A 12348-nucleotide genomic window follows, 5' to 3' on the forward strand; every position below is an offset into this window, starting at 1 on the left:
ACTAGGTGTTTTCTTTGTTCTAGGAAGAGATAGCTAGCAGAATATGTGGTTGTTGTCACATACCTAAAATTTGTGTTTGGGCAAATGGTTAACGATCTTTATAACCCTATGCTTCTTACCATTAACTAAGAGTTTGCTTTGGGCCCATGTTTTTACCAGCTTGTTGGTTTTCAGAGGTTTGGGGACTTTAAGGGAAATTTTTATCCTGAAAGTTTGCAGCAGAAGTTTGCAGCTCTGTACTGACTCTGTTGGGGCTAGACAAGAAACCAGGGACTTGCAGTTGTTTGTTAACTATTTCAGAGCTGTATAGGAAACCAGGGACTTACAGTTGTCCTATTTTATCCTGCTTGGATACACTTGGACAGCTTGGACCAGGGGCTTAGGCTAAACTCCCACAGAGGTAGGTAGAGAGTGATACCAGTCAAAAGTGGTGGATTCCCTGCCCAATGCACTCAAATGACCAGTTCCTGAGACACCAGTTTTCAAAGAGAGAAAGTTTATTTCTACACAAGAAGCAGGATATCAATGGCCTATTGACCTAAAAATCTATCTTTCTGAACTGCAATAACTCTGATAGTTTTATAGGATCAAAAGATGGGCAGGTTTTAGGATGAGCACTGTGGTTCTAGATGACAAGGTTAGAGATGGTCTAGTTATAGAGCCTGTGCAGACCGATTACATGCTTAGTCTCAGAATGCATATAACAAAATGGCAGCCTTAATATGATGATGGGCATGACTTTTAGTATTATAATGAGGTATAGATCACTTATAGGTTAAAGTTTAAGCTACTGCACATGTCAGGTGAGTCCGTTTGGTTAGATCCAGCTTCCTCTACCAAGATAGTTTTGGAATTGGAGAGAGTTAGTTCTGAGCTGACTCAAGGCCCTTCATTAATAAACATTAGGACTGTCTTTTAAAAAATAGGACACCTGTGAGTTCCTGGTTTCCTATTCAGCTTTGAAAGAGTTCACAGACAAACTGTAAATACCTTATGTTAGGTAAGACACTTTCCCCCATGATGTGACTAGCCTTTAACAGATATTTCCACATAGAAATTCCATAATTGACCCTATACCTGCCCCCCAGCAGCTCAACCCACCCTACAGCAGTTATAGGCCTGCAGGACTGCAGCAGCATTTAACTTTTCACCCTGCTCAGACCCTCAGGTATAAAGATCTTCTAATTGCTGTCTCTGGTGGGCTGAAGTCTGACTACCTTGTTGGTGTCTGAATAAGTTCCTTCACCTGTGATCAGTCTGTCTCTGAGCCTTCTTTAAATCTAGCATTTGATGCTGAAACCCTGGTAGCCTTCATTGAGACAAACTGATCAATGGGGAGACCCCACCTTGCCATTGCCAACCAAGTAAACAGCACCAGACAGTGATTCTTGGGACTTCTGCAGAGGCGTGTTTCTGAAGGGGAACTGTCCCCTAGCTGTTCCATTTCCAAAGGGGAACTCTCCCCTTTCTGTCCAAAAATCCTAGCACTAGGTCTGTGTGCTGGTTTGAAAGATTGTATGTACCCTAGAAAAGCCATGTTTTAATCCTAATCCTATTTTGTAAAGGCAGCCATTTCTTCTAATCCCTGTTCAGTATTGTATGTTTGAAACTGTAATTATATCATCTCCCTGGAGATGTGACTCAGTCTAGAGTGGTTGTTAAACTACATTAGGTAGAGACGTGTTTCCACCCATTTGGATGGGCCTTGATTAGTTTACTGGAGTCCTATAAGGAAACATTTTGGGGAAAAATGGGAGATTTGGAGAGAGTAGAACGACATAGCCATGAGAAGCAGAGAGTCCACCAGCCAGTGACCTTTAGGGAGGAAGAAGGAAAACGCTTCCCAGGGAGCTTCATGAAATAGAAAGCCAGGAGAGAAAGCTAGCAGATGATGCCGTGTTTGCCATGTGCCCTTCCAGCTGAGAGAGAGAGAAGCCCTATGTTCACCATGTGCCTTCTTACTTGAGAGAGAAGCCTTGAACTTCATCGGCCTTCTTGAACCAAGCTAGCAAACTAAAACAGTCTGTGATCCTCTCTGGCAGTGGGGAACTGCCCCCTAGCCTTGACCACTCTGCCTCTGGGGAGGCCTGGTCCCAGGATCTGTCATCTGTTTTCCTTGGGTTGAGGACAAGGGTTATGGGGATGCCTGTGTCCTCCCCTTAACCCCTTGTCCAAGGTTCCTAGACTCTCATTTCTCAGGTGAGTCTCAGTCCCTCTCCGGAGGATCCAGCCATCTCTTCAAACCTGTGTCTTTCTTTTCTCTCCACTCCCCAGGTCTCTAAGACTCATCCTTCCATCCGCCATAGGCAGCACTTATTTTGTTCCCCCCCAGAGACACCTGTTTAGGGTGCCTTCTCCATAGTCTTAAAACTCTCTATCCAGGGGGCAATATTCAACAATAAAAAGCAGCTCATTTTTTACTCCACATCAATTCGGCCACAATGTAAATTAAACAATAACAGCTAACGACCTATACATGGTATTTTTGACTTTCAAGTCCTCTGAGACTCGAGGACTTTATACAGTGCAATGGCAAATGGTCTGAGTTTCTCACATTCAGGCTTTCTTTTCCTTCTGTAACTGTCCTTCCTCCTGCCAATCCTGTACCTCCCACCAGATTTTGCTCCTCCATGAATGCACTTCTTTCACCTCCCCTTCTCCCAAGAAATCAGAAAAGTCCTCTGCAGAAAAATCCTCTGCAGAGTCCTCTGCCCACTTTGACCTGCTGATTGTGTACCACCCCCTCCCCTTTATGCTCCTTTAGCATCTTCTGAACATCCTTTGATTTGTGCAACCACCCCAAACAAACTTGTTTCACTTATCAAATCCTTCTCCTCACCTCCTCCAATTCTTCCATTGATCCCACCAAAAACCTTCTCCTTAACTCCTCTCCCTCTTCTCCCAGCTGACCTGCAGCTGCAGCTAAAACACAGCCAGAAGATAATACTCCCCCTTCTCCTCTCTCCCCATCTCCAGTCCACCGCAGAATCTCAGCCCTCTTCTGACCTTTCCACCTTCTCCTCCTCTTCCCTACACAGCCCCTAGTCAAGCCCAAACTGCTGCCATATTTCCTTTTCCCTTTTGGCTTTCTAACCTTTCTCAAGTTGAACAGCATCTAAGTTCATACTCTATTAACCCCATATAATTTAATGAAGAATATCAGTATCTAATCGTGTCCTATAACCTCTCCTAGTGAAATCTAAGCATTTAATGCCTGCTTTAAAATCAACTAACAACACTATACCATTGCTGAACATCATGCGTATTAGGATATAACATGTATAGTAAGAACACTGTCATATTTTTTTTCTTAAAAAATATGTTCAGTCTAGTTATTAATTGGTGTGTTACTTAAATATATTGTATTAAATGTCTGTTTCAATTTGCTGTTTGGTATGTTTCTGCATCTGTATTAACCAAACGTTCCAAATTGGTTCCCTCTCAAAAATATTTCTAGCTTTCCATTTCTTATGTAACTAACATTCTATTTGTGCCTGTCTACCTGTTCAACGTATGTTCTCATACTTTCAAATGGTAATAGCAAATAAGAAAATTCTTTAAAAGAAGCAAAAGAATAAAAAGGGGGGGAAACTTCTGAAAGGCAAGATTCAGAAACCTTAGTTTTATAATTACTGTAAACAAACTTGGACTTAGGAAAAACTGCCCCCAGAATTTTCCTAAAGCAGCAGAAAACTGTTAAAAAAGCAAAAACCTTTTCCAGTGGTCCTGGTCATAGATTTTTTTTTAAAAACATGGGCAGATACTGGGGAGCGAACGTGGGTCTCCGGCATGGCAGGTGAGAACTATGCCACTGAGCCACCGTGACCCACCCTGGTCATAGCTTTTAATAAAATAAATCTAATAATTGAAAATATTTCTGAATATAAAGCATATAAATGCATAGCTGTGTTCCTAAACCCAAGCATAAATTTCTTCCTTCTTCGATTATTTTGTAATATCTCTGTCTCTTCTCCCCTTCAGGAATACTGTTATTAAAAGGAAGTGTGCAGGTTCAAAAGCTTCGTAAATTTAATATGAAATTTACTTCTAATTAGGTGCAGTCTGGATGAACAAAAATTGTATGTGATAGAAAGTTTAACAGAATGGATTTTGTTCTAATCGTCATTAACTACAAGCCCCAAAGGAATACAGAAAGTAAAAGAGAGTTGGAGGAAATGAATTTTGTTTGTTATAGTCCTTGTTGACTATAAGCTCTGAATGAATGTAGAGAGTTGAAAAAGGAATTTATGAATGTGATTCTGTCTTTCATAAATTGACATGAAATTGACATGATTGATCATAGTACTGATCAAAATGTAATAAGTCTGTTTACCATATATTTCAAAAGAAAGCTTTTACGTCAAACCAGATAGTCACACAAAACTAAAGCTTAGTTTTTCTTCCTGTTGGATAATGCAATTTGTTAGCCTGTTCTTAAGTAAAGTACTAAAACAGTTTAATCTATTGCATAGGAAGTGTTTAAAAAGTACTCCAGTGGTTAAAAGAGATTTTCTATCTTGTCACTGGTTAAATTTGTAAAGGTAAAATAATATTTTTATTTATTATTTAGAGATTACATAAAATTCATAAAAATATGACATGCAAAATAAAATATGACAATGTTCTCACTATACATGTTATATCCTAATACTAATATGTATGATGTTCAGCAATGGTATAGTGTTGTTAGTCAGTTTTAATTATTCCTAAAAAGCTAGAGATCATAAAAACAGCCAAATTATCAGTTGCCCTGCTTTGCGCTAATACTTCTGTAAAAGAATATGTAGTCAGCTATAAGTCAGAGCTCCATCTGTGCCAAGGAAAAACTTTAAAAGAAAGGCAGGACAAATATATACAATATTTTATCTGTTAATTAACATAACTATGATAAATGTGTAAAAGTGAAATAGAATAAAAGTTCTGCTATGGTTAGTTAATGTAAAAAGTTATCTGTTCTTAATTCTAAAAATAGCTTCCTTTAAAAATGCTTATAAAAATTAAAGCTCAGATTTTGAACTTTAACTGCTATCTTTAAATTCTAAAAAGATGTATTCTTTGTGTGTCCTGGTAGTTCCCTAGAACCTTGGGTGTCTGTGTGACACCTGAAATTCAGATTTAATTCTCCAGCTCTGGGGGCTGGCATGAGTCCATGCAGCAGCTGTTAAAAGTTGTTACTGGTGCTCATTTTGGCAGGACATATAATAAAATTGGAAGGATATAGAGAAGATTAGTATGGCCCCTGAGCAAGAATGACACACAAATTCGTGAAGCATTCCATATTAAAAAAAAAAAAGTTGCAACTGAAGAAGATCAGACTCTGATTAAAGATGTGATGACACTGATCTGGTTGGGACTGGGGTAGATCAATACGCCGGGTAAAGAATGGCATTCTCTATAATTTTGGGTTTAAGTTTTGTGCGAGATAAAAAGAAAAATGTTTGTTTTGTCCAAAATTAAAGTTTTCTGTGGCACACTATCTAATTTAATCTGTCCGGTTGGTTAATTTAAGCAACCTAATTCAACTTTATTTGATATAAAACCTGAAGAAGGAATAAAATCTTAATATTCTGTACAGGTTAGTGTTGTGCAACGATACATTTCAGAGTGTTTTGTGCAGAAAATGAGAGAGTGTTTGCAGAGCCCCTTGAGGGACTGGAAAAATAGAACTGTTGGACTTCCCCACCTGGGGAATGCCTGACATTTTCTTAGGCAAGAAAGACTCCCAATTTAATAAGTCAACACCTCAATTTTGGCGCTTTCTCTCATGAAATTTATTTCTGTAATAGCAAACTGAACCTACTAGTGATTTGTGCCTTGGAGTCATCTCTAAAGGATCAAACTCTGAATTTCCCCCCAATGTGGGACATGATCTCCAGGAGTGTAAGCCTGGTCCTGGCATCGTGGGACATAACTGGCCCTGGCATCATGAGACATAAGTTCCATGGATGAGCCTGGTCCTGGCATTATGGATTAATTGACCAAAAGGGGGGAAAGAAATGGAATTTTGGTGGCTGAGAATTTTCAAATCGAGTCAAGAGGTCATTCTGGAGGTTACTCTTATGCAAGTTTCAATCAGATATTGCACACTGACACAATATACAACCCCCCAACCAGCAGTGTCCTGGAAACCCTGAAAAATATTTTGTGTTCTATAAAATTTTACTTGTCACATTTGGCTTTCAGAGACTTAAAACCTCCAAATTGTTTCAACATCAAAAAGCTCTAAAACCCAGAGATGCACGACTCTCCAAGAACAGCAACCAGTTTCATCATATCATTCCTTTGCCCCTTAATGACGACACTCCTTTTCAGCTTTGAAGCAGTTAAAGAGTACATCACCCAGGTAACCCTCCTCATTTTTAGGCCCTGTCTCTTAAAACTCTTAACCAGTTTTATTCACAGAACTGTCCAAACAATAACAAATCAGGCTACCAACAACATGTTACTTCTCCCGCAGGAATGTCAGTACCCGCCAATGCCCCGTAGGGGTGGTTCTAAATGCCTCCTCACCGCTATCAGTCAGAAGCAGATACAGAAAACAGACCTTTGCCCTTCAACATCCCACAAATTAAAAAGAAAAAAATCTCATAGTTCTCCTGGCTCATCCTGATCCTCTCCCCACTAATAACTCTTCTTCTCTTGGTATCCATAGGACCCTACATCATGCAAGCTCTAGCGCATTTTACTTAATCTGTGGTCCACAATATTACTCAAAGTCATGTAGAAAACATTCTTGTGTTGTGAGAAGTTCAGTACCACCCTGTCCCCACCCCCCCCAAATCACCCCTTTACCTCAGTGCTAGGAAGTAAGAAAACCCAACCCCCCACATTGACATCTAACAGCAGGAAGCAGCCAAAGTGAACAAGTTTGCCCCCTTTGCTTGCACTCCCTCTATGGCCTGACCAAATAGTCCATCCCTACCCATTTTTTCTTTTTTTATGTATATAACCAAAGGTGGAATGCTTGGCAAGACCTCTTCCCCCATGACGTGATTAGCCCTTAATGGATATTCTCACACAACAGTTCCACGATAGCTAGTCCTAAATGATATTCCCACACAGCAGTTCCATAATTGATCCTACACCCACTCTCCAGAAGCTGCATCCACCCTCCTGCAGTTACAGCCCTGCATGACTGCAACAGCATTTAACTTTTCACCCTGCCCAGACCTTTAGGTATAAAGACCCTTTGATTACTCTCCCTGGCAGGCTTAAGTCTGACTTCAGACCCCCACCTTGCCAGTGCCTGAATAAATTTATTCACCTGTGATCAGTCTGTCTCCAAGCCTTCTCTAAATCTAACACCTTTTTTCTTATCTAGCTCCAAAAGAACTAATACAGAGCTGCAAACTTCATCGGCAAACTTCCTGGGACAAACATTTCCCTAAGGCCCCAGACCTCCCCAAACCATTGAGACCTCCACAAGCCATAAAAGCTTGTAAAATTCTGGGCCCAAAGCAAACTCTTAGTTAATAAGAGGAAGAATAAGGTCATAAAGATTGTTAACCATCTGCCCAAAGACAAATTTTAGGTATGTGACAACAAACCTCAAATTCTGCTGGCTGTCTCCTTAGAACAAAGAAAACACCTAATATTCAAAGGCAACAAAACTTTCCTATAAAACAATCTGCCCACTCCACTCAGTGTGTGCTCCTCCCTTGGGCATGTCTGCATTAACCTCTTTAATGAGAACTCTCTCTTTTGACAAACTCCTTTGATAAACTTTATCACTTATTCCTACTGGCCCTCTCATCTCTAAATTCTTTTAGTTTTGAGACTATTGAACCTGGATTGGGGCTCAGCTGATACCATTGCCAGTAGGGCACCAGTTACATCTTTTGAGGTCATAAGACTTTAAAGTTGAAAAACAGGATAAAGGGATACAAATGAGGGTCAGTAACAAGGTTATTACAGTCACTAATAAAAGCTACCTAGTTATACAATTATCAGAGATCAAGGGAGTCAGATTGCAGTTCAGCAATTTCAGATATTTCTTTCTGTCTATTCACTAGAAATAATACACTAGAATAATACACTAGAAAGTAAAAAGAACTATCTATATAATGACTTGGTACTCGTAATCATGAGTTAAATCTTAACTTCTTGGCTACAAAAGGTACTAGCTTTGATGTCTCCATTTCTGAGAAACGGCTCCCAAGTCCTAGAGATAGACATTCTTGTGCCATCAACTGGCAGGACATTTATTTAGCTTTTTAAAAAGAAATTATACACATCTCCAGGCATATAGGAAGGATTTAGAAGTTTTCTCAAGGAAATGCTCTAAGAAAAGGGAAGGAGGGAAAGTCCCTTTCTCTTTGGGCAGCAGGGAAATTCCATTGTTTTAGGTTTCTATTTACCTGTACAGTGGGAACCCAGCTGATTCCTTGGAACTCACCCCCTCTCCTTCATTGGGTGAATCAAGGAGCAGAGCCAAGAAAAGATTCCCTGAGACATCATTACTTCCCACTGTGTGTTTCCAACAGTAGATGGATCCTCTGGGTCTCAGATCAGGAGGGTTTGATTCTGTAACCCATTGTCAAGCCATTGCAGGCTTTAAATTCAAACCCACAGACTGGAAGTTTCAGAGACTACTGCAGAGGCCTTAGGGCATGGGGTTGTGGAGGTGATTCAACAGGAGGGTGCACCTTTCCAGCAGGTGTTTCTCAACTGATAGACCTACACTCTCTATGACTGTAATTGTATTTGAAATTTAAAGTAAACTGAACATTATTTTTTACCTCTCCCAAGGCTTTGCTGTGCTTTCAAACACAATGGGGTAAGATGCAATACTTACCCCATTAAGGATGTAAAAAGAAATAAAACAAAATAGAGTTACTACGGCTAAGAGATTTAAAATGGAGTCAGGGGGTGATGCGATAGTGGCTCAGTGGTAGAATTCTCGCCTGCCATGCCAGAGAACAGGGTTCGATTCCCAGTGCCTGTTCATGTAAAAAAAAAAAAAAAAAAATGGAGTCAGGAGGTCATTCTGGAGGTTACTCTTCAGCGGGTCTCAGCCAGATATCACAAACTGCCAATGTATGCAAAGCCACAGAAAACAATGTTCTTCAAAACCCTGAGGACATTTGGACACCATAAACAAACTGCAAGACAAAAAACTCAGTAAGCTATCTAACTGAAAGACAAATGGAGTACCCCAAATAGCCACTGTTCTAGTTTGCTAGATGCTAGAATTCAGTATACCAGAAATGGAATGGCTTTAAAAAGGGGGGAATTTATTAAGTTGCTAGTTTACAGTTCTAAAGCCAAGAAAATGTCCCAATTAAAGCAAGTCTACAAAAATGTCCAAATTAAGGCACCAACAAGAGGTTATCTTCACTCAAGAAAAGCCAATGAAGTTCAGGGTTTCTCTCTCAACTGGAAAGGCATGTGGTGAACATGGTGACTTTACTAGCTTCCTTTCTAGTCTTCTTGTTTCATGAAGCTCCCTGGGGGTATTCTCATTTTTCATCTCTGGCTGGTGGACTCTGTGATCCTCTCATCATTCAGAAGCTTTCTCCGAAGTGTTTCCTCTTTTAAAGGATTCCAGTAACCTAATCAGACCCATGTGGAATGGATGGAGTCACATCTCCCTCTTTTCAAAAGTTAATACCCACAATTGGGTGAGTCACATCTCTATGGAGATAACCTAATTAAGCTCTCAATATACAGTGCTGAATAGGGTTTAAGAGGAATGGTTGCTCCCAGAAGATTGGATTAGGATTAAAGCATGGCTTTTCTGAGGTACATAAATCCTTTCAATCCAGCATATTCCACCATCTGGACCCTAAAAAAACCATGTTTTTTCCATATACAAAATACATTGATTCCATAACAAGATCAGAAAGTCTTAAACCATTTTAGTAATAATACAATATAAGGTTAAAACCAGTACAAATTCTTATCAAAGCCTGTTACAGGCATGGTCTGTCTTAAGGTAAAATTCTCCTCTGGTTCTGGGCCTGTGAAACTCAAACAAGTTATTTGCTGCCAACATACAAAGTAGAGACAGTCATAGGATACATACCCCCATTTTCATAGGGAGAAATTGGAAGGAACATAGGGGTCACTGAACCCAAGCAGTTTCAAAAACCTGCAGAGCAAAGTCCATTAGATTTCAGAATCTGAGAGTCATTTATCTTTGAAGCTTTGGAAAGCAGCAGTCCCACCATTTTCAAGGGTCTACACAGTGGCCTGCCTCTCTCTGAATGCTCCCTTGGAGGACATTGGGGAGACCACTTTTCTTCTCGGCTCCACCCTCTCCAAGCATTGGGACTGCCTGGGCTCTCTGCCATCTCTGGGGAACATGCTCAACCCCTCCATGTGGTGGCAGCCAGGCTCTCCCCAATCCTCAAGGAATGTGCTCTGCCCTCTCCAAGGCCTAAGGCAGCACCACTCTTCCACTGCAATGAGGTGGAAGGCTCATCCCCTGCCTCTGAGGTTTCCTGACTCTAGTCTTTAGCTTCCATAGTTCTGCCTCTGAAGTTATTTTACCTTCACATTGTCCCTTTTCTGAGCCCCCCCCACCCCAGGCAAGATTGGCAGCATTTCCTTTTACACAGGTCCCACAGCACTCTTGTTGGCCTTTGATGTAGCAAGCAAGGATCACATCCATCAGATAACAGGAGTGTCCACAAATTCTTCCAGGATAACTCCATTTCCAATCCTGGCTTTTTCTGAAATGGCTGACTGGTTCCACATTTGGTTAAATTCTCTGTGCAGCACTATTCTCTGGGGTCTCCCCTCCTGGAAGCCCAGAATTTTCCAGAACATCACTTTCTGGTTTCTTTGTACCAAAGAGTTCAGTTCTTAGCTTATCTTTGTCCTGTTGCATTTCACTATAAGTTGCGAGGAGAAACCAGGCTGCACTTTCCTCATTTAATTTGGGGATCTCTTCTGCTAAATATCTGAATTCATGGCTTTTAAAATCTGCCTTCCAGTCAAAGCCATAGTAAGTTTTGTCAGATTATCTGCCATTTTAAAACAAGGATCACATTCCTTCCAGTTTGCAATAACACATGACTCATTTCTGCCTAGTTCCTCATCAAAGATATCTTTAGAGTCCACATTTCCACCAACAGTCTCTTCAAAGTATTTTAAGCTTTCTCTATCAAGCTCCTCATAACTCTTCCAGAATCTTCCCTTTATCCATTTAAAAAGCTGTTTCAACACATTTGGCATTTATAAACCACAGCAGAACACCAGTTCTACAGTACCAAAATCTGTTCTAGTTTGCTAGCTACTGGAATTTAATGACCAGAAATGGAATGGCTTTTAAAAAGGGGGAATTTATTAAGTTGCTAGCTTACAGTTCTAAGGCTGAGAAAATGTCCCAATTAAAGCAAGTCTATAAAAGTGTCCAAATTAATGTACCAACAAGAGGTTAATATCACTCAAGAAAGGCCAATGAAATTCAGGGTTTCTCTCTCAACTGGAAAGGCATGCGGTGAACATGGCGATATCTACTAGCTTTGTCTCCAGGCCCCTTGCTTCACGAAGCTCTCTAGGGGTGTTTTTCTTCATCTCCAAAAGTCTCTGGCTGGTGGACTCTGCGGTTCTCTTGTCATTCTGAAGCTTACTCCAAAGTGTTTCCTCTTTTAAAGGACTCCAGTAAATTAATCAAGACCCATGTGGAGTGGGTGAAGTCACATCTTCCTCTTTTCAAAAGTTAATACCCATAATTGGGTGAGTCACATCTCTGTGGAGATACTATAATCAAGTTTCCAATGTACAGCACTGTACAGGGTTTAAGAGAAATGGCTGCTCTCACAAGATTGGATTAGGGTTAGAGCACGGCTTTTCTAGGGCACATAAATCCTTTCAAACTGGCATATCCACCAACCACAAACAACTTACATAATTTTCTCTTCCTTTAAAAGTGCTTGCCTTTCTTCTTTTCCTTTAAAAGTGCTTGCCTGGAAATGCCAAGACAGGATGGAATTTGTGTTACTATCTGAATCTGTGCTCCCTGAATTGTGATTCTAAGATCCCATATAAATGCCTTTGCTGCTTGCAACTTAGTTTGTTATTTCTCGGTTGACAAAGATCAACCCTATACTTGGCTCAAGTCGCACTTCCTTTAGACCTTTTGCCAAGGTCTAAAGAGTCCCTTTAGCTATAAGGATTGCCTTAATTATAGCCCACAGAATTTATTTCTCTATAACATTCAAAGGAACGGTCAGGAGTTGTAAAGGCAATGGGCTGTCAGTATTATTGAATTCTAGGTAATGAATATTCACCATGGATAGCTGGAGGAACAACTTGCTTTTCCCCAATATGTTCCCTTCCTCCCCAGACTGATGGACCTTGCTCAAGAACTCAATTAAGTCCTTACAAGTGATCATTTCAAAG

At 40.4% G+C, this 12348-nt stretch overlaps 1 non-coding gene across 1 annotated transcript; it reads left to right on the forward strand.

The window, feature by feature from the left end:
• Window positions 1-5177: 5177 nt before the first annotated feature.
• On the forward strand, window positions 5178-5284 carry LOC143653286 (U6 spliceosomal RNA). The gene has a single exon (XR_013161226.1). It is a non-coding gene; the product is annotated as a U6 spliceosomal RNA (small nuclear RNA).
• The last annotated feature ends 7064 nt before the right edge of the window (window positions 5285-12348 follow it).

Source organism: Tamandua tetradactyla, chromosome 1, assembly GCF_023851605.1.
Source record: "Tamandua tetradactyla isolate mTamTet1 chromosome 1, mTamTet1.pri, whole genome shotgun sequence".
NCBI lineage: Eukaryota > Metazoa > Chordata > Mammalia > Pilosa > Myrmecophagidae > Tamandua > Tamandua tetradactyla.